Source organism: Sander lucioperca, chromosome 19, assembly GCF_008315115.2.
Source record: "Sander lucioperca isolate FBNREF2018 chromosome 19, SLUC_FBN_1.2, whole genome shotgun sequence".
NCBI lineage: Eukaryota > Metazoa > Chordata > Actinopteri > Perciformes > Percidae > Sander > Sander lucioperca.
This window is the reverse complement of record NC_050191.1, coordinates 3,541,297-3,563,330: the sequence shown is the minus strand read 5'-3', so window position 1 is coordinate 3,563,330 and position 22,034 is coordinate 3,541,297. Positions and strand designations below refer to the sequence as shown.

Genomic DNA, 22,034 nt, shown 5'->3' with positions numbered 1-22,034 from the left:
GAATACTTATGAGCAGCACTGTACATAATACAGGGTTAAACAGCCTCGACCCAGTGGTTGGGTTAATAAAATAACCCAGTATTTTTAGCGTGTGTGTGCTAAGATTTGACTGAGCTATGCCTCCATAAGACAAAGTGTGATTTTTGACGCAAAGGGTTTTAAAGAACCTTTAGATATGATGTGGGACCTGCTGTCCTCTCTCTCTCGGCCCCCTGCAGGTTCGACTGCAGCTAACTCACATACCCCGCCCTATCAATTCCCAATGTATTCACACTATTTATCATATTAAAGTGAATATTCTTACATTTTCATGCAACTGAACTGTAAACATTTAGGTTGGTTTGGTCAGAAATTCTACTAGCTAGTGTTAGAATATATTTTGTGAAAGTGTTAAGAAAAGGTTTTAGAGTTCATGGGGCTGACCTCAGTGCCTCTGTTTCCCTGGGTTATGAGAGGCCATCTAGTTTTACAGTGATTAGACATTATAAAGGGAGTGTGAGAAAGATCCTCTCTGATCGGGGGAGGGAACGAGGCAAACAATAGTCAGCACTATGCAAGCTTTGTGACACTGTATGGGAATGACCTGGCTCTCATGAAAACTCCTTAAAGTTTGCTGGAGATTAAAACACAGGTGTTCAAAATCCAACAATAGCGGCTTGCTTCTTCTGAGCTGAGAATTGGAAGTCAAGGTCATTTTTTTTTCACTTTGCGTTCTGTCACAACTCCCCATAGCGTGTTAAAATACTCTGTAATCCCCTTTCCCTCATGGTCAGGTGCTTAATTGTCTTTCTTTGTCTTTCTGCAGCTGTTGGAGGAGGTGGGTCGTGTCCACTCCACAGCGAGCATTAGCTTCACTGATAGCTTTAACCAGATTGTTCCCAAAGTGCTTGCCCTGGCTCAAAGAAAATCTCCACTAGCCAAACAGTACTTGGAGGCCAGAGAAGAAGCGCTCACCGAGGATCTACCAGGTACTTACAAAAAGCTTATGAGTGTACTCACACAAATCAGTAGACAATTCAAAGTGCATTCTGAGATGATAATCAGATTTTGAGTGTGTGTGTGTGTGTGTGTGTGTGTGTGTGTGTAAGCTACTGGATGCCTAAAATTTCCTTCAGGATGAATAAAGTATTGATTTTTCTTGATTCTGTCTTGAGGTAGTAAATCCTTTGGGTTGAAAGAAAACAAAACACAAACTGTGCGCCTTCTACTACACTGTAGGTAATGTACATGGAAGGTACAGGTCTCAAGTGGAGCATATTCATTTAGCATTACTGTTGCGCTGTTCCTATTTAAAGGAGTGTGGCTTAGAAGTTATCCTAAAGCCACTGCTAGAGGATCTTAAAGTGCTCTCAACAGATGGGTTCACTCTGGTGCACGAGGTTTGAAGGCAAACACCAATATTTTAAGAATATTGCAAGTAATTGTCGTGATTTCATTAATATAGCTTCCACTCTGAGCAGCCGTCACCAGTTAAAACAATGCTGGGAGTTTTCTTCAAATCATTTCTCAGATGATTTTGAGAAGGTACCAAGAAGCAGTACTAGCACTCCATTTTGTTCCTTACCACTTACTCTCCAGTGTGCTCTAGAGCAATATTTTACTGATGTTTCTTTTAGTGAAGATAAAGTTATTCAACGTGTTTCAGAAGTAACTGTTAACAATGTCAAGTATGCCACACAAGATGGTTTTGTTTTGGATGTGTTGCATGGTGAGAGAATTCCTCTTTTTTTCCAAGTGAAATACATTTTTAATGTGGACCCTACGTGGGTTCTTTGTGGAAAACTGATATTTCCGAAGTATTTTAGCCAGCACTTTTATGCTTATTCAGTGAAATTTGACCAGGAATGGACTGTGATACAGCCTGGGGCAGAGCTAGATTTTAATGCCCTTGATACATATACAGTTGATGGTGATATCTTTGTGGCAATGAAATACTGTGTGTAAGAATAGTTTTAAAAAATGTGGAGGGGAAGGATAGAGGGTGATCTGAGGTACCTGGAGATCTGTCTTTGTGGCATGAAATGCTGTGTAAGAAAAGTTCAAAATTACACCTTCAGATTGTACAAATATTTTAGCACTTGCGTGAATCGACTAATCTTTTGATGTTGCCTTTCTCTTTAAGCATACAATGACCACTCACAGTAGCTTTTAGTCAGTATAAAGCATGATAACAGTAAGTAATGCATTCATAAAGTGATTCTCCATTAAAGTTGTTTAAATGTGAAAAAACTTTGTTCATTAAAGTTTATTGCAAACGAAGATTGTGGTGTGCGGTAGTTATTCACTTTCCAGTATTTGAATTTGTACAATTTAACTTCTTTTAAATCACTGATTGTGGGAAGGACATTTTTGCCACTTTATAGGTACAATGGCATCGTCGCTGGGGTGGTACCCCCAACGAGAACACATTGGTACCATCTAATGGGGTACCTTTTTGTACCAGTGGATTAAGGTACAAATGTATTGCTAAGGTACCAAATTGTCTCTCAAAAGGTACAGTATAAAAGGGTACAACTCTGTACCTATGGTAAGGGTACCATTGCTGTACCTCGGGGGTACCACCCCAGCGACGAGCCATTTGTACCCTTGAAGGAACATACTCAAGGGTACATATTTGTACCTAAAAGGCACAAACTGTAGGGGTACTTCTTTGTACTGCCCCAGCAACGAGCATTTGTACCTTCTACATTTCTGTAACTTTATTTCTAAGAGTGTAGGGTTGTGTGTAGGTCTTGTCACTGTTTGTGAAAGATGAGCAATAGATTGTGGCTGATAATGTGCTTCAGTCTGGCTGCATATCACTTTGTTTATGTTTTTTTTATTGTAAGTATAGGCAATGTCAGCTGTATGATTAAACAATATGTCAAGTGTTACGTGTGAAGCATTTGAACTCAAGGCAGATATCCCTCTGGAGACAATCAAGGAGGCTATCGCCTGCAACGTGGTCTCCATGATGTGTACAAATGAAAACGTTGTCGTAGGACTACAGCAACCACATCGTTGGAAAGGTCTCAACCTGGAGAGTAACATATGTCAGTCTGAAGAGGATCCATTACTCCTGCTCTGAAATATTGACCTCTGAACCTTGAACCCAGTCCATGTTTGAAGGCTTGTCACTTAGCAACAGGAGGTGCTCCACACATGGGACCAGCTGTTCTAGAAAGCTCTGGACCTCAGCTGTCATGTAGATATGCTCACCAAAGTTTACCTACTGTAAGCACTGTCAAATATGATAATAAGCTATTTTCACCTATTTAACAATTTGATTTTTTAAATATAATGACACCAGTGTGTTCCCCATCCCAAAAAACCCCAGGGTGTATCCAAAATGATACACTGCCAACTTCTAATTCTGAGAAATATACCAATATATTTAAAAACTACAACTCCCAGCAGAGACGCACCCAAGAAGCTGTTACAAAGCTTGTGTATTTGTAGTTCTTCCGGGGTGGGTGGGGGGACATGTTGGACTGCTGTGTTTCTGCTGTCTGCCGTGAATGGGCTTCATTCCATTTCAGATTGCTGCCGCCGGCCAGCCGAGCAGTACATGAGACAAATACATGAAACTGTATTTATTATTATTAATATCTTCATTGTTTACATCCTCAAATACAACGTTAGACAGGGTAGAAGTGTGCCAAAAATGCCAATACACATACCCGTACAAAGCTATATGCATCTCTGTGAACAAAAACCTCAGCAAAAATCGGCTTATCCTTTTAATTTCCTGAAAATTTTTCCTAAAACTAGTCCCTTCTTAATTTTGAAAAGGTAGGCCTAGTCTCAGTAAAGGCTACAAAGGTTAGGATGGCTACAAGCTGTACTGTAACCATGGTGATTGATATGAGGATCATCTTCTGAATATAATAATTAATATGATAGAAAAGTCAGTTATTTAAAACAACTAATAATTCAGTGTGATGTTAAATCAAACTAAGTCCCACACATAAATATGCTCATGTTTTTTTTCCCTTTAGTCTTTGCTATTAACATTCATCAACTGCAAAATTAGAAAATTGCTTCTCTTTGTATATAGTTTATTTTTTGTTTTTCACAACAGTACAAGTCAAAACAAATGCCCATTAGTCAAACAAGCCATTAGGCTGTATTTCTAAACACTCAACTGTAGGTTGTTTATATAGGCCTCGTATTTTTCTGCGACAAGGCAAATCAAAGTGCTTAGTATAAAACACCATTTTTTCATTATTGGTATTTTTATTGAATAAATTCTCACGTACAACAACGTTTTTAGGTGCAGCAATCTTTCCTATCGGCCGAGCGGTAATTACTACGTCACTTCCGGAGTCTTCAGCTGATTGTTTTAAACGTTATTACGTTACGTGCATAACTTACTGGAACAAAACTGAGCAGCGTGTTGTTGCTAGTGACAAAACCACTGATTATATATATTTATTACATGGCTTGCTTGAATTTTAATGTAGAATGCAGTCTGTTATTTTCTTGATAACAGACCGTTGCTAAGTATAACACACCGTTGCCATGCATAGCAGAGCGTTGCTATGCACGCAGTTCTGTTCACTCTGGAGGACAGCTATCAATCAATCCGCTGAAAGAAGATTGGCGTCGGGGTCCTGATCACCCTGTCGTTGTTGTATTCGCTATAACAACCGCCTCGCTCTACATTATCCCTTACGTACATTGAAGCGATACTGCCGTTAAAGACCCGCTGCTCGCAAGCCCCCAGGAAGAGCGTCAAGTCTAAAAGCCACCATGGGCTTAGCGGATAACGGTGGTACTGCACCCCATGGCCCAGAAAGACTTTTCACTTAGACTTTGCATAAAAGTCAGCATACTCTGCTTCTGACTGGCTAGTAGTCCTTACCTAGCTACTGAGCATGTGCGACTCCCAACAAAGATGGAACAGAAGTGAGATGCCTCATTCTGTAGCTAAAACAGAGAGCTCAACACACAGGGTGGCGGTGTGCGATCACAGAAGGCTTGTATCATAGACCTAACAGAAAATGTTGTGTATTTTAACCGTAGCTACACATAATTTCTGTTTTTGAATTACGGGGCAAAGTCCAGGTAATGAGCTGCCAGAAGGAGTGTAGAAACCTTAGATTATATCATATTAATGTGCTAAAATGACAGGACTGGATACAGGCAATCAGGGATTTAAAAACCTTTTACTCGGATATTTTTATCAGGCCTACACTTTAAAGCTATTGTGCGTAGCTTCTGTCTCCCCCATGAGGAATTCTAAGTAATGACAACAACACTGACAGTTACTAGTAGCCAAGGAGGACACGAAGGATTAAAAACATGATGGACTCTTCAGAAGACATAATTATCTTCACTCCAGTTTCTGTGCGGGAAAGTCACCGGACGCCACAATCTTCTGAACATAGTCCTACTCAGAAATCCAGAGAGAGTTGTGTGGAGCTGATAGTCTTAATTAGCTTTGTAGCAACTCATTTGGCAACGGCTTGAATGTAACGGACGTTCATTAATATAAAAAAGTTACACACTAAAGCTTTAATTATTTCTTTTTTGTCTTTTGATTGTTGTTGTCTGAGCCTATAATTGATATTACGCATTTATAAGCTGCGTATAAACATTTAATAAACGGTTTATTACACACTATGCTGTCACTGTCATCAGGATATTTTAGGTAGTTAACAATCACAACTCTTGTAAAGACGTATTTTATGTCATTCCTCTTTCAATGTGCATGTGTCACCCATTCACCTCAATGACACATTAATTCATTTTAATTCATGTATAAACCCCTGGAGTGTAATAGTCCAGATGTGTTTTCAGCAAGATTTGCTCACAACTGCATTATAGTGTATACAAATGATTAGTCTATTCTCTGCTTATAAATGCTAACCAGTGGGTTAAAGTAAAGTATTTTCTTGTAAGCATTGTAAAGAGTTTTTTATTCTCAGGATGAAAAACAGAAGTTGATAAGATCACAATGAGAAAGAAACTGGTCTACACTCGAGAGCAAACAGCCAATAATGAGCGAAGACTATGACCACATAGCTCACACAGGAACAAGCACGAACAGTGTGAGAGATTAGATTAGAGGAAGGAGGGAGGGAGGGAGGGGGTTCTTCTTTTCTAAAGGCTTGGGTCCAAATGAAAGTTAAGCAAAACGTTTAATAAACAACATGATGAAAAATGACATGACAAAAGCAAATGTTACACTGCAGCTGACAGTGGACTGAAAACATGCATCTCCGTTCTGGAGTCACATCAATCAGTCATGTGACAATGATAAAACAATACACTGCAAGCAGCGGACATACAGACATGCTTCCTTGTGAGGTCACAGTCTGCAGTCTAAACATGACAAAACAATACATCAATGAAACACAGCCAGCAGTGGACTGCCAAACATGCCTCCCCTTTGGGAGACACATTCAAACAGTCCTGAATCATTGTGAAGTTTCCAAATTTATCCTAAAGGAGCTGAGGGTGGTTCCTCAAATGACATCTCTCCCAGGATTTAGGACACACCTCTGAATTCAGGTTTACTCTCATGGCAGACAAAGGTAGTGCCAATTCTATTCAAGTTTACAGAGATATGCATTTTCTTTGTTCTAATCAGTCTGGCCCAGCAGGGAGTGGCTCCCCAAAATGCCAAGACAACAGTTACCTTTCCTGTGAGGACAATGAGTCTTTCTCCAGTATGCAAATTGACAGTCGTGACCTAATCAATTATCAGAAGGTTGGGTTGGGGTGAGGCATGTCAAATGTTGATTAGTGTAGTTATTTGATTAGATCTGGCTGCAGAGTCCATTATGTACATTTAAACCAAGGGGACATTGTTTTCATAACATTAAGCATGGTTTGAACTTTTTTTTATAATCAACAGGTTTAAATACTTCATTTTGGTGACTTTTCATTAGTGAATGAAAAGTCACCTGTCAGGATGATTCACCATCCATCCATCCATCCATCCATCCATCCATCTTCTTCCGCTTATCCGATCTCGGGTCGCGGGGGTAGCAGCTCCAGCAGGGGACCCCAAACTTCCCTTTCCCGAGCCACATTAACCAGCTCTGACTGGGGGATCCCGAGGCGTTCCCAGGCCAGGTTGGAGGATGATTCACCTGTCAACTATTTGTTAAAGAACCAAATATTCTTTCTATAAGTTAATCTTGTTCACGTTGCAGAACCATGTTTTATTTCAGTGTTATCTGATTATCATACTCACCCAAAAATGTTCATAATGTTTTTACTTTTTGAATTCTGAGCTCTGACAGTTAGTTACTCTTCAACGTGTTTTTATTCTGAATTATTAATTTATAATGTTTTGAATGTGTTTTGATGAGATTTTGAGGCCCTGCACACTAAAAATACTGGGTTATTTTATTAACCCAACCACTGGGTCGAGGCTGTTTAACCCTGTATTATGTATATTCAACCCATAGTGGGTAACTTTCAGTAACCCAGTTGTTGGGTTAATGGTTTTGGACTGTTCCTCAGTCTTCCTTGATCTGAATAACCCAACCAGTGATCATTTTAACCCAGTGGTTTGGTTACATTCAAGGTCCGTGTACTTGGTGGCCAACGGATTTTCGTTTTGAAAGGAAAAAAACAAAAACGAAAAACGGCCAGTTTCCCAATTACCATTAGTAAATAGGAAAACAAAAAACGGAAAACAACCCATTATTCGTTTTTTGTTTTGATAGTTAAAATCGGAAAACGAAAAACAATCTCGTTATCCGATTGTCTTTGATGTATTTGTAGATGGAACTCGGAAATTAAAATGTGTGTATAAATCTTATTCCTTTTTCCGTACCGCCTGTAAAATCCGTTCTGTGCACTGCCTGATCAGTTCTACGCTTGCGCGAACTTCACAGCTCTATGCACGCATTGGCGTAAGGATGTTTGGACATTCCCGGTTACCGGAAGAAAACATTACACAGAGACAGTAGACCGTTATGATGGCAGAGATGAAGTTTACAAGGTGTTTGCTGGAGTTGCCTAAAGTATCTGTTAATGATATACGGAGGGTCGTCTGGCCATCCAGTACAACACCATGTAGCAAATTAAATAAAGGCTTCAAATTTTCGTCATTTCTTTACAACTTTGAAGGTAATTTGCTAACGCTAGCTAGCCTGAGCTAGAAGCCTTGCTTTGGTGTTATAAGTCATGACTCCGTCCTGCTTCAGGTTAACCATGTTTTAAATAAAGTTTAAGCATGTGTATACCTCTCACTTTATGTGTTTGTGTCAGGGTTTTGGTATTTTGTGGTGTGTATTATTTTTGTAGTCGGTTTCTGTTCTGTATTGTGCTTGTTTCCTGTTTTATTTTGTAGTCTGTCTTGTCTCCCTTGTCTTGTCTAGCTTTCTTCCTGTCTTTGTTTGTTTCCCGCCTTTTTTGATTTGTTCCACCTGTTGTGTCACCTGCCTCTCGTTCCCTCGTTACCTTGTGTATTTAGCCTCTCTGTTTTCCCTTGTCCCTTGTCGGATCGTCTCGTCTTGTCGCTGTGCGTTCTGTTTTTTTCTGCATTCCCTGTCGTGGATTTCCTTTTTGTATTGGATTATATCTCCAAGTAAGTTTTGCTTATCTTATATTAAAACTCTTTAAACTGCATTTGGGTCCTAACCTTGCCTGCCTTCGCACCAGCCCTGATAGTACGATTCGACCAATATATGGACCCAGCAGTTATGGAGTTTGTGCCTCTTTTTCACCCCATGGACTCAGTGGGAGAATTTTTGTTGAAATTTTTTCATGGGCTCCATGAGGAGGATCCTGCCTTTGCTAGGCACCTCATGGATATGCGCTGGCAGGCTACGGCGAGGGAATTCGGCCTCCCTGTCACCAGGCCTGTTTTTCCTCCAGGGCCTCAGCTGACCTGTGTTTCTGAGCCAGAGCTGACCTGTGTTTCTGAGCCAGAGCTGACCTGTGTTTCTGAGCCTGAGCTGACCTGTGTTCCTGAGCCAGAGCTGACCTGTGTTTCTGAGCCTGAGCTGACCTGTGTTTCTGAGCCTGAGCTGACCTGTGTTCCTGAGCCTGAGCTGACCTGTGTTTCTGAGCCTGAGCTGACCTGTGTTTCTGAGCCTGAGCTGACCTGTGTTCCTGAGCCAGAGCTGACCTGTGTTTCTGAGCCAGAGCTGACCTGTGTTCCTGAGCCAGAGCTGACCTGTGTTCCTGAGCCAGAGCTGACCTGTGTACCTGAGCCGGAACTGTGCAGCGGACCTGAGCCGGAACTGTTCAGCGGACTTGAGCCGGAACTGTTCAGCGGACCCGAGCCCGTGCTGTGCAGCGGACCCGAGCCGGTGCTGTGCAGTGGACCCGAGCCTGTGCTGTTCAGCGGACCTGAGCCTGTGCTGTGCAGCGGACCTGAGCCTGTGCTGTTCAGCGGACCTGAGCCGGAACTGTGCAGCGGACCTGAGCCGGAACTGTTCAGCGGACCCGAGCCTGTGCTGTGCAGCGGACCCGAGCCTGTGCTGTCCAGCGGATGTGAGCTCATGCTGTCCAGCAGTCCTGAGTCCGTGCGGACCAGAGTTACTGTTCCTGAGGCTACCAGTGTTCCCGAGTCCGAGTTCACCATTGTTCCTGACCCCGGGCTGACGTGCAGCTCTCCTGAGCTGGCGTGCAACTCTCCTGACTCCAGGCTGGCGTGCAGCTCTCCTGAGCTGGCGTGCAACTTTCCTGACTCCGGGCTGGCGTGCAGCTCTCCTGACTCAGGGTTGGCGTGCAGCTCTCCTGATTCCGGGTGGACGTGCAGCTCTCCTGATTCCGGGTGGACGTGCAGCTCTCCTGACTCCAGGCTAGCTAGCAGGCCCCCTGAATCCAAGCTAGCTAGCAACTTTCTTGAGTCCCGGCTAGCTAGTAGCCTTCCTGAGCCCAGGCTAGCTAGCAGGCCCCCTAAATTCAGGCTAGCTAGCAACCCCCCTGAAACAAGGCTAACTAGCAGCCTCTCTGAGCCCCGGCTAGCTAGTAGCCTTCCTGAGCCCAGGCTAGTTAGCAGCTCTTCTGAATCCAGGCTAGCTAGCAGCCTTCTTGAGCCCCGGCTGGCTAGCAGCCCCCTTAAGCCCAAGCTAGCTAGCAGCCCTCCTGAGTCCAGGCTAGTTAGCAGCTCTTCTGAATCCAGGCTAGCTAGCAGCCTTCTTGAGCCCCGGCTGGCTAGCAGCCCTCCTGAGTCCAGGCTAGTTAGCACTCTCCCAGATCCCAGGCTTGCTAGCAGCCTTCCTAGCTTCCCCGAGCTTCCTAGTGTTCCCGAGTTTCCTAGAGTTCCTGAGTTTCCTAATGTTTCCGAGTTTCCTAGTGTCCCCAAGCTGCCCAGTTTCCCAGCACTGCGCAGCCTTCCAGAACCGCCGCTGACGTGCAGCCTTCCAGAACTGCCGCTGACGTGCAGCCGCCCAGAACCGCCGCTGACGTGCAGTCTTCAAGAGTCGTCGATGACCGCTCTTCAAGAATCTACGATGACCGCTCTGCTAGAGTCTTCCAGTCGTCTAGAGTCTTTGATGACCGCTCTGCTAGAGTCTTCCAGTCGTCTAGAGTCTTTGATGACCGCTCTGCTAGAGTCTTCCAGTCGTCCAGACTCTTCGATGACCGCTCTGCTAGAGTCTTCCAGTCGTCCAGAGTCTTCGATGACCGCTCTGCTAGAGTCTTCCAGTCGTCCAGAGTCTTCAATGACCACTCTCCCAGAGTCTACGTCGACAGCTCTTCCAGAGTCCATGTCGACAGCTCTCCCAGAGTCCACGTCTACGGGCAAGCCAGAGGCCTTGCCGGTCTCCGGCGTCCAAGAGACTGCCCCTGAGGCTTTGTTGGTCTCTGGAGTCCCAGAGACCTCCCTAGTGACTTTGCCTTTGTTCTGCCCCCATGAGACTTTGCCTGTGGCAGTCAGGCCGACTCCTGCCCCTCGTGTCCTGTCGGCGGTCAGGCCGACTCCTGCCCCTCGTGTCCTGTCGGCGGTCAGGCCGACTCCTGCCCCTCGTGTCCTCTCGGTGGTCAGGCCGACTCCTGCCCCTCGTGTCCTCTCGGTGGTCAGGCCAACTCCTGCTCCCCGTGTTTTGTCGGTGGTCTGGCCGACTAATGCTCCAGTTACCCTGTCGGCGGAGTTGCCGACTCCTGACCCTGTCTTGTTGTCTGTTACTGATCCTGTTACCTTGTTGGCAGACACTGACCCAGCTGACCCGTCGCCTGTCTCCAGCCCAGCTGACCCGTCGCTTGTCTCCAGCCCAGCTGACCCGTCGCCTGTCTCCAGCCCAGATGCCCCTTCATCTGCTGAGCCTGTCTGTCCACCAGAGGGGATTCGCCTTCGCCGCCGGTCTTCAGAAGGAATTCGCCCTCGCAGACGGCCTCCAGAAGGATTCTGCTTTCGCTGTCGCCCTCCAGAGGGGTTTCGCCTTCGTCGCCGTCCTTCAGAGAGGCTTCGCCTTCGCCGCTGGTCTTCAGAAGGGATTCGCCCTCGCAGACGGCCTCCAGAGGGGTTTCGCCTTCGTCGCCGTCCTTCAGAGAGGCTTCGCCTTCGCCGCTGGTCTTCAGAAGGGATTCGCCCTCGCAGACGGCCTCCAGAGGGGTTTCGCCTTCGTCGCCGTCCTTCAGAGAGGCTTCGCCTTCGCCGCCAGTCATCTCGGTGCCCTCGACATCCTGTACGGCCACCAGAGAGATTCTGCCTTCGTCGCCGGTGGCCAGAAGGGTTCTGCCTTCGTCGCCGGCCGCCTGAAGGTTTCTGCCTCCGCCGCAGGCCGCCAGAGGGATTCTGCCTTCGTCGCCGGTGGCCAGAGGGATTCTGCCTTCGTCGCCGGTGGCCAGAAGGTTTCTGCCTCCGCCACAGGCCGCCAGAGGGATTCTGCCTTCGTCGCAGGCCGCCTGAAGGTATCTGCCTTCGTTGCGGCTCTCAGTCCCCTGTTGCCGAGGCCTCTCAGTCCCCTGTTGCCGAGGCCTCTCAGTCCCCTGTTGCCGAGGCCTCTCAGTCCCCTGTTGCTGAGGCCTCCCAGGGACTCTCTGTGTTTCCCCCGAGTGGCCCCGCTCTGTGTTTCCCCCGAGTGGCCCCGCTCTGTGTTTCCCCCGAGTGGCCCCGCTCTGTGTTTCCCCCGAGTGGCCCCGCTCTGTGTTTCCCCCGAGTGGCCCCCCTCTGTTTCCCCCAGGCCTCACCGGCCCTCTGTTTCCTTTGTCCCAGTGACTCCATTCCCTAGCCCCACTTGACTTGGTTGCTGACCTGTTTGGCCCTCCTCCGGTCCCCCTCCGCCCTCCCTGGGTTGTCTTTTTGTTCTGTTTTTGGGCCATCTGGGATCTGTCCCTTGGGGGGGGGGGTACTGTCAGGGTTTTGGTATTTTGTGGTGTGTATTATTTTTGTAGTCGGTTTCTGTTCTGTATTGTGCTTGTTTCCTGTTTTATTTTGTAGTCTGTCTTGTCTCCCTTGTCTTGTCTAGCTTTCTTCCTGTCTTTGTTTGTTTCCCGCCTTTTTTGATTTGTTCCACCTGTTGTGTCACCTGCCTCTCGTTCCCTCGTTACCTTGTGTATTTAGCCTCTCTGTTTTCCCTTGTCCCTTGTCGGATCGTCTCGTCTTGTTGCTGTGCGTTCTGTTTTTTTCTGCATTCCCTGTCGTGGATTTCCTTTTTGTATTGGATTATATCTCCAAGTAAGTTTTGCTTATCTTATATTAAAACTCTTTAAACTGCATTTGGGTCCTAACCTTGCCTGCCTTCGCACCAGCCCTGATAGTTTGTACTTTTATGAAAGTATCGGGTAAAAACGGTCAGGGTACTAAAGTATAATCCGTTTTTCGTTTTAAACCAAAAACGAAAAAAGGAAAAAACGGGTCGATGTTTTGTTTTTGGTTTCAAACCAAAAACGGAAAAACCAAACTATGAGCTCCGATTTCTCGTTTTTTCCAATGTCCATACAAATTAAAAATTAACTGGAAAACTGCTCGTTTTTCAACTGTTGTTTTTTTTGTTATTCATGTTTCTGTTTTAACCCAACAGCGAGAATACGGGCTCATTTTTATAATGTGCATAATCATTGAAAATCTGATGGAACACAGGTCTCGTTTATAATGTTATTTTGGTCTTACGTGTTAAGTCAAAAGTTGACTAAAACCAATGCGCTCTGGACAGGAAGTAACATTAACATGTCAAAATAAAAGTATGAGAGCTGCCAGAAGAACAATGTACTTTATGAAAACATTGTTTGCCTGTAGCTTGTCAGATTAGGCTAAAGTTAGCTAATTAGGGTTATATAAAGTATTTAATAATAATTTTAAAATCACAAGGAATCTACATTCATCTATTATTAGCCTGTGTGGCAGTTATTGACTAGTTACTCTAATCTTACACCAGCCAGTAAAAAGGCATCTAACACTCTTTCAACCAAATTAACCAAAAATAACATGCATTGTTCCCTTCCATGCTCTTCGCAAGTAAATTAATATTCACAACTTTCATAAAAGTTTGGGTGTTTTATTCAATTTTATAGCAGTTATGGTCTTCCCGGGCAAATTTTGACCTGGTAGTGCAACAGGGCACTATTGAGCTTTACAGAAAATAAACACACAGGACCTGTGCATATTTACAAGTATGTGCATGCACACACACAGACAGACAGACAGACAGACAGAAAGACACACAAACACACACATAGACAGACAGACAGACAGAAAGAGACACACACACACACACACACATATACACAGACAGACAGAAAGACACACACATATACACAGACAGACAGAAAGACACCCACCCACATAAACACACACATACACAGACAGACAGACAGACAGAAAGACACACACACACGCGCCTACCAAGAGCCTGGGTCTGTCCGAGGTTTCTTCCTAAAAGAAACTAAATGAAAAGGCTTCTTTTTATTGCAACTCTGCAGAATATTCATGGTTGACCAACTTAACTGCCATTAGTTTTGAGTGTGATGAAGAACTCTTGCAGATACAACTGGGCCACATTGCAAACCTCACATCATATTAGTGAGGAAGCTGCCATGTTGCTTCTCTCATCCTGGTCTCCTCAGGCTCTGCAGACTGGACCACACTTGTGGTTTACTGCTAGAATATTACAGTAGGCCACTTTGCTGATTCAGATTTGCCACTTGAGTCCACAGCACCATACAATATATAATAAACATGCACCAGCCTTTGTGGAAGTGTATGTTCAGAGAGAGAGAGAGAGAGAGAGAGAGAGAGAGAGAGAGAGAGAGATAGATCTCGGTTGTAACATTAAACGTTTGCATGATTCTGTGCCATCTGCTGCTGCTGCAACAATACAACAGCAGTAAATATTTATATTACTTACCAGGGTTCCAACCCAGTACCTTCTTGCTGTGAGATCACAGTGCTTACCATTGACCATTCCTTATTGTAATTCAACCACACAATACCTATCATGTATTATATTTTATTATCCAATATTGGCCAGCTACTGTTTCAAGGCCTTAGTATGAGCAGTGAACATCTAACGAGCTGGGTGATCCAGGCACAGGCCCAGCAGTGAGGAGGTCTACCATGCTCACCATGAACTCTGGTCTAGTCTGCTGGGCCTGAGGAGACCAGACCAGAATGAGAGAGTCTCCAGTACACTTTAACTTGTTAATTTATGTTCTTCATCACATTGACATGTTCATTGGCAGCTAATGTGGTCAACCATGTCACATACAATATTCTGCAGAGCAATTAAAAAAAAAGCCCTTATATTTTCTGTCTGTTTTTACTGGCTGGAGTAGATTAGAGTAAAGGTAGTCAATAACACCACACATAATGTAGGGGAATACAGATTTTATTTAAAATGTGATTTAAAACTTATTATAATCCTATTTCTATTTTAAAACAACATCCATTCTTACTCCCTGTGTGGCTATTAATGAATGTTGCTCAATTAAATACTTTATATAACCCTAAATAATTAACTGTAGCTTAATCTGACAAGCTACAGGCAAAAGCTAAAGTAGGCTACATTGTTCTTCTGGCAGCTCTCATACTTTTATTTTGACACGTTAATGTTACTTCCTGTCCAGAGCGCATTGGTTTTAGTCAACTTTTGACTTAACACGTAAGACCAAAATAACATTATAAACGAGACCTGTGTTCCATCAGATTTTCAATGATTATGCACATTATAAAAATGAGCCCGTATTCTCGCTGTTGGGTTAAAACAGAAACATGAATAACAAAAAAACAACAGTTGAAAAACGAGCAGTTTTCCAGTTAATTTTTAATTTGTATGGACATTGGAAAAACGAGAAAACGGAGCTCATAGTTTGGTTTTTCCGTTTTTGGTTTGAAACCAAAAACAAAACATCGACCCGTTTTTTCCTTTTTTCGTTTTTGGTTTAAAACGAAAAACGGATTATACTTTAGTACCCTGACCGTTTTTACCCGATACTTTCATAAAAGTACAAACACATAAAGTGAGAGGTATACACATGCTTAAACTTTATTTAAAACATGGTTAACCTGAAGCAGGACGGAGTCATGACTTATAACACCAAAGCAAGGCTTCTAGCTCAGGCTAGCTAGCGTTAGCAAATTACCTTCAAAGTTGCAAAGAAATGACGAAACGTAAAATTTGAAGCCTTTATTTAATTTGCTACATGGTGTTGTACTGGATGGCCGGACGACCCTCCGTATATCATTAACTACTATACTTTAGGCAACTCCAGCAAACACCTTGTAAACTTCATCTCTGCCATCATAACGGTCTACTGTCTCTGTGTAATGTTTTCTTCCGGTAACCGGGAATGTCCAAACATCCTTACGCCAATGCGTGCATAGAGCTGTGAAGTTCGCGCAAGCGTAGAACTGATCAGGCAGTGCACAGAAAACGGAAAAAGGAATAAGATTTATACACACATTTTAATTTCCGAATTCCATCTACAAATACATCAAAGACAATCGGATAACGAGATTGTTTTTCGTTTTCCGATTTTAACTATCAAAACAAAAAACGAATAATGGGTTGTTTTCCGTTTTTTGTTTTCCTATTTACTAATGGTAATTGGGAAACTGGCCGTTTTTCGTTTTTGTTTTTTTCCTTTCAAAACGAAAATCCGTTGGCCACCAAGTACACGGACCTTGAATGTAACCAAACCACTGGGTTAAAATGATCACTGGTTGGGTTATTCAGATCAAGGAAGACTGAGGAACAGTCCAAAACCATTAACCCAACAACTGGGTTACTGAAAGTTACCCACTATGGGTTGAATATACATAATACAGGGTTAAACAGCCTCGACCCAGTGGTTGGGTTAATAAAATAACCCAGTATTTTTAGTGTGCAGGGCCTCAAAATCTCATCAAAACACATTCAAAACATTATAAATTAATAATTCAGAATAAAAACACGTTGAAGAGTAACTAACTGTCAGAGCTCAGAATTCAAAAAGTAAAAACATTATGAACATTTTTGGGTGAGTATGATAATCAGATAACACTGAAATAAAACATGGTTCTGCAACGTGAACAAGATTAACTTATAGAAAGAATATTTGGTTCTTTAACAAATAGTTGACAGGTGAATCATCCTCCAACCTGGCCTGGGAACGCCTCGGGATCCCCCAGTCAGAGCTGGTTAATGTGGCTCGGGAAAGGGAAGTTTGGGGTCCCCTGCTGGAGCTGCTACCCCCGCGACCCGAGATCGGATAAGCGGAAGAAGATGGATGGATGGATGGATGGATGGATGGTGAATCATCCTGACAGGTGACTTTTCATTCACTAATGAAAAGTCACCAAAATGAAGTATTTAAACCTGTTGATTATAAAAAAAGTTCAAACCATGCTTAATGTTATGAAAACAATGTCCCCTTGGTTTAAATGTACATAATGGACTCTGCAGCCAGATCTAATCAAATAACTACACTAATCAACATTTGACATGCCTCACCCCAACCCAACCTTCTGATAATTGATTAGGTCACGACTGTCAATTTGCATACTGGAGAAAGACTCATTGTCCTCACAGGAAAGGTAACTGTTGTCTTGGCATTTTGGGGAGCCACTCCCTGCTGGGCCAGACTGATTAGAACAAAGAAAATGCATATCTCTGTAAACTTGAATAGAATTGGCACTACCTTTGTCTGCCATGAGAGTAAACCTGAATTCAGAGGTGTGTCCTAAATCCTGGGAGAGATGTCATTTGAGGAACCACCCTCAGCTCCTTTAGGATAAATTTGGAAACTTCACAATGATTCAGGACTGTTTGAATGTGTCTCCCAAAGGGGAGGCATGTTTGGCAGTCCACTGCTGGCTGTGTTTCATTGATGTATTGTTTTGTCATGTTTAGACTGCAGACTGTGACCTCACAAGGAAGCATGTCTGTATGTCCGCTGCTTGCAGTGTATTGTTTTATCATTGTCACATGACTGATTGATGTGACTCCAGAACGGAGATGCATGTTTTCAGTCCACTGTCAGCTGCAGTGTAACATTTGCTTTTGTCATGTCATTTTTCATCATGTTGTTTATTAAACGTTTTGCTTAACTTTCATTTGGACCCAAGCCTTTAGAAAAGAAGAACCCCCTCCCTCCCTCCCTCCTTCCTCTAATCTAATCTCTCACACTGTTCGTGCTTGTTCCTGTGTGAGCTATGTGGTCATAGTCTTCGCTCATTATTGGCTGTTTGCTCTCGAGTGTAGACCAGTTTCTTTCTCATTGTGATCTTATCAACTTCTGTTTTTCATCCTGAGAATAAAAAACTCTTTACAATGCTTACAAGAAAATACTTTACTTTAACCCACTGGTTAGCATTTATAAGCAGAGAATAGACTAATCATTTGTATACACTATAATGCAGTTGTGAGCAAATCTTGCTGAAAACACATCTGGACTATTACACTCCAGGGGTTTATACATGAATTAAAATGAATTAATGTGTCATTGAGGTGAATGGGTGACACATGCACATTGAAAGAGGAATGACATAAAATACGTCTTTACAAGAGTTGTGATTGTTAACTACCTAAAATATCCTGATGACAGTGACAGCATAGTGTGTAATAAACCGTTTATTAAATGTTTATACGCAGCTTATAAATGCGTAATATCAATTATAGGCTCAGACAACAACAATCAAAAGACAAAAAAGAAATAATTAAAGCTTTAGTGTGTAACTTTTTTATATTAATGAACGTCCGTTACATTCAAGCCGTTGCCAAATGAGTTGCTACAAAGCTAATTAAGACTATCAGCTCCACACAACTCTCTCTGGATTTCTGAGTAGGACTATGTTCAGAAGATTGTGGCGTCCGGTGACTTTCCCGCACAGAAACTGGAGTGAAGATAATTATGTCTTCTGAAGAGTCCATCATGTTTTTAATCCTTCGTGTCCTCCTTGGCTACTAGTAACTGTCAGTGTTGTTGTCATTACTTAGAATTCCTCATGGGGGAGACAGAAGCTACGCACAATAGCTTTAAAGTGTAGGCCTGATAAAAATATCCGAGTAAAAGGTTTTTAAATCCCTGATTGCCTGTATCCAGTCCTGTCATTTTAGCACATTAATATGATATAATCTAAGGTTTCTACACTCCTTCTGGCAGCTCATTACCTGGACTTTGCCCCGTAATTCAAAAACAGAAATTATGTGTAGCTACGGTTAAAATACACAACATTTTCTGTTAGGTCTATGATACAAGCCTTCTGTGATCGCACACCGCCACCCTGTGTGTTGAGCTCTCTGTTTTAGCTACAGAATGAGGCATCTCACTTCTGTTCCATCTTTGTTGGGAGTCGCACATGCTCAGTAGCTAGGTAAGGACTACTAGCCAGTCAGAAGCAGAGTATGCTGACTTTTATGCAAAGTCTAAGTGAAAAGTCTTTCTGGGCCATGGGGTGCAGTACCACCGTTATCCGCTAAGCCCATGGTGGCTTTTAGACTTGACGCTCTTCCTGGGGGCTTGCGAGCAGCGGGTCTTTAACGGCAGTATCGCTTCAATGTACGTAAGGGATAATGTAGAGCGAGGCGGTTGTTATAGCGAATACAACAACGACAGGGTGATCAGGACCCCGACGCCAATCTTCTTTCAGCGGATTGATTGATAGCTGTCCTCCAGAGTGAACAGAACTGCGTGCATAGCAACGCTCTGCTATGCATGGCAACGGTGTGTTATACTTAGCAACGGTCTGTTATCAAGAAAATAACAGACTGCATTCTACATTAAAATTCAAGCAAGCCATGTAATAAATATATATAATCAGTGGTTTTGTCACTAGCAACAACACGCTGCTCAGTTTTGTTCCAGTAAGTTATGCACGTAACGTAATAACGTTTAAAACAATCAGCTGAAGACTCCGGAAGTGACGTAGTAATTACCGCTCGGCCGATAGGAAAGATTGCTGCACCTAAAAACGTTGTTGTACGTGAGAATTTATTCAATAAAAATACCAATAATGAAAAAATGGTGTTTTATACTAAGCACTTTGATTTGCCTTGTCGCAGAAAAATACGAGGCCTATATAAACAACCTACAGTTGAGTGTTTAGAAATACAGCCTAATGGCTTGTTTGACTAATGGGCATTTGTTTTGACTTGTACTGTTGTGAAAAACAAAAAATAAACTATATACAAAGAGAAGCAATTTTCTAATTTTGCAGTTGATGAATGTTAATAGCAAAGACTAAAGGGAAAAAAAACATGAGCATATTTATGTGTGGGACTTAGTTTGATTTAACATCACACTGAATTATTAGTTGTTTTAAATAACTGACTTTTCTATCATATTAATTATTATATTCAGAAGATGATCCTCATATCAATCACCATGGTTACAGTACAGCTTGTAGCCATCCTAACCTTTGTAGCCTTTACTGAGACTAGGCCTACCTTTTCAAAATTAAGAAGGGACTAGTTTTAGGAAAAATTTTCAGGAAATTAAAAGGATAAGCCTTTTTTTTTTTTTGTTCACAGAGATGCATATAGCTTTGTACGGGTATGTGTATTGGCATTTTTGGCACACTTCTACCCTGTCTAACGTTGTATTTGAGGATGTAAACAATGAAGATATTAATAATAATAAATACAGTTTCATGTATTTGTCTCATGTACTGCTCGGCTGGCCGGCGGCAGCAATCTGAAGTGGAATGAAGCCCATTCACGGCAGACAGCAGAAACACAGCAGTCCAACATGTCCCCCCACCCACCCCGGAAGAACTACAAATACACAAGCTTTGTAACAGCTTCTTGGGTGCGTCTCTGCTGGGAGTTGTAGTTTTTAAATATATTGGTATATTTCTCAGAATTAGAAGTTGGCAGTGTATCATTTTGGATACACCCTGGGGTTTTTTGGGATGGGGAACACACTGGTGTCATTATATTTAAAAAATCAAATTGTTAAATAGGTGAAAATAGCTTATTATCATATTTGACAGTGCTTACAGTAGGTAAACTTTGGTGAGCATATCTACATGACAGCTGAGGTCCAGAGCTTTCTAGAACAGCTGGTCCCATGTGTGGAGCACCTCCTGTTGCTAAGTGACAAGCCTTCAAACATGGACTGGGTTCAAGGTTCAGAGGTCAATATTTCAGAGCAGGAGTAATGGATCCTCTTCAGACTGACATATGTTACTCTCCAGGTTGAGACCTTTCCAACGATGTGGTTGCTGTAGTCCTACGACAACGTTTTCATTTGTACACATCATGGAGACCACGTTGCAGGCGATAGCCTCCTTGATTGTCTCCAGAGGGATATCTGCCTTGAGTTCAAATGCTTCACACGTAACACTTGACATATTGTTTAATCATACAGCTGACATTGCCTATACTTACAATAAAAAAAACATAAACAAAGTGATATGCAGCCAGACTGAAGCACATTATCAGCCACAATCTATTGCTCATCTTTCACAAACAGTGACAAGACCTACACACAACCCTACACTCTTAGAAATAAAGTTACAGAAATGTAGAAGGTACAAATGCTCGTTGCTGGGGCAGTACAAAGAAGTACCCCTACAGTTTGTGCCTTTTAGGTACAAATATGTACCCTTGAGTATGTTCCTTCAAGGGTACAAATGGCTCGTCGCTGGGGTGGTACCCCCGAGGTACAGCAATGGTACCCTTACCATAGGTACAGAGTTGTACCCTTTTATACTGTACCTTTTGAGAGACAATTTGGTACCTTAGCAATACATTTGTACCTTAATCCACTGGTACAAAAAGGTACCCCATTAGATGGTACCAATGTGTTCTCGTTGGGGGTACCACCCCAGCGACGATGCCATTGTACCTATAAAGTGGCAAAAATGTCCTTCCCACAATCAGTGATTTAAAAGAAGTTAAATTGTACAAATTCAAATACTGGAAAGTGAATAACTACCGCACACCACAATCTTCGTTTGCAATAAACTTTAATGAACAAAGTTTTTTCACATTTAAACAACTTTAATGGAGAATCACTTTATGAATGCATTACTTACTGTTATCATGCTTTATACTGACTAAAAGCTACTGTGAGTGGTCATTGTATGCTTAAAGAGAAAGGCAACATCAAAAGATTAGTCGATTCACGCAAGTGCTAAAATATTTGTACAATCTGAAGGTGTAATTTTGAACTTTTCTTACACAGCATTTCATGCCACAAAGACAGATCTCCAGGTACCTCAGATCACCCTCTATCCTTCCCCTCCACATTTTTTAAAACTATTCTTACACACAGTATTTCATTGCCACAAAGATATCACCATCAACTGTATATGTATCAAGGGCATTAAAATCTAGCTCTGCCCCAGGCTGTATCACAGTCCATTCCTGGTCAAATTTCACTGAATAAGCATAAAAGTGCTGGCTAAAATACTTCGGAAATATCAGTTTTCCACAAAGAACCCACGTAGGGTCCACATTAAAAATGTATTTCACTTGGAAAAAAAGAGGAATTCTCTCACCATGCAACACATCCAAAACAAAACCATCTTGTGTGGCATACTTGACATTGTTAACAGTTACTTCTGAAACACGTTGAATAACTTTATCTTCACTAAAAGAAACATCAGTAAAATATTGCTCTAGAGCACACTGGAGAGTAAGTGGTAAGGAACAAAATGGAGTGCTAGTACTGCTTCTTGGTACCTTCTCAAAATCATCTGAGAAATGATTTGAAGAAAACTC

At 42.7% G+C, this 22,034-nt stretch overlaps 2 long non-coding RNA genes across 2 annotated transcripts; one reads left to right on the top strand and one right to left on the bottom strand.

The window, feature by feature from the left end:
* The first annotated feature begins 1,672 nt into the window (after positions 1–1,672).
* LOC118493802 lies at positions 1,673–17,002 on the top strand. Its single transcript, XR_004895818.1, has 4 exons — positions 1,673–1,684; positions 2,002–2,005; positions 2,058–2,060; positions 16,904–17,002. It is a non-coding gene; the product is annotated as an uncharacterized LOC118493802 (long non-coding RNA).
* Positions 6,526–21,847, bottom strand: LOC118493803. The gene is made up of 4 exons (XR_004895819.1): positions 21,836–21,847; positions 21,515–21,518; positions 21,460–21,462; positions 6,526–6,622 (listed from the first exon to the last, which is right to left on the bottom strand). It is a non-coding gene; the product is annotated as an uncharacterized LOC118493803 (long non-coding RNA).
* Positions 21,848–22,034: the final 187 nt, after the last annotated feature.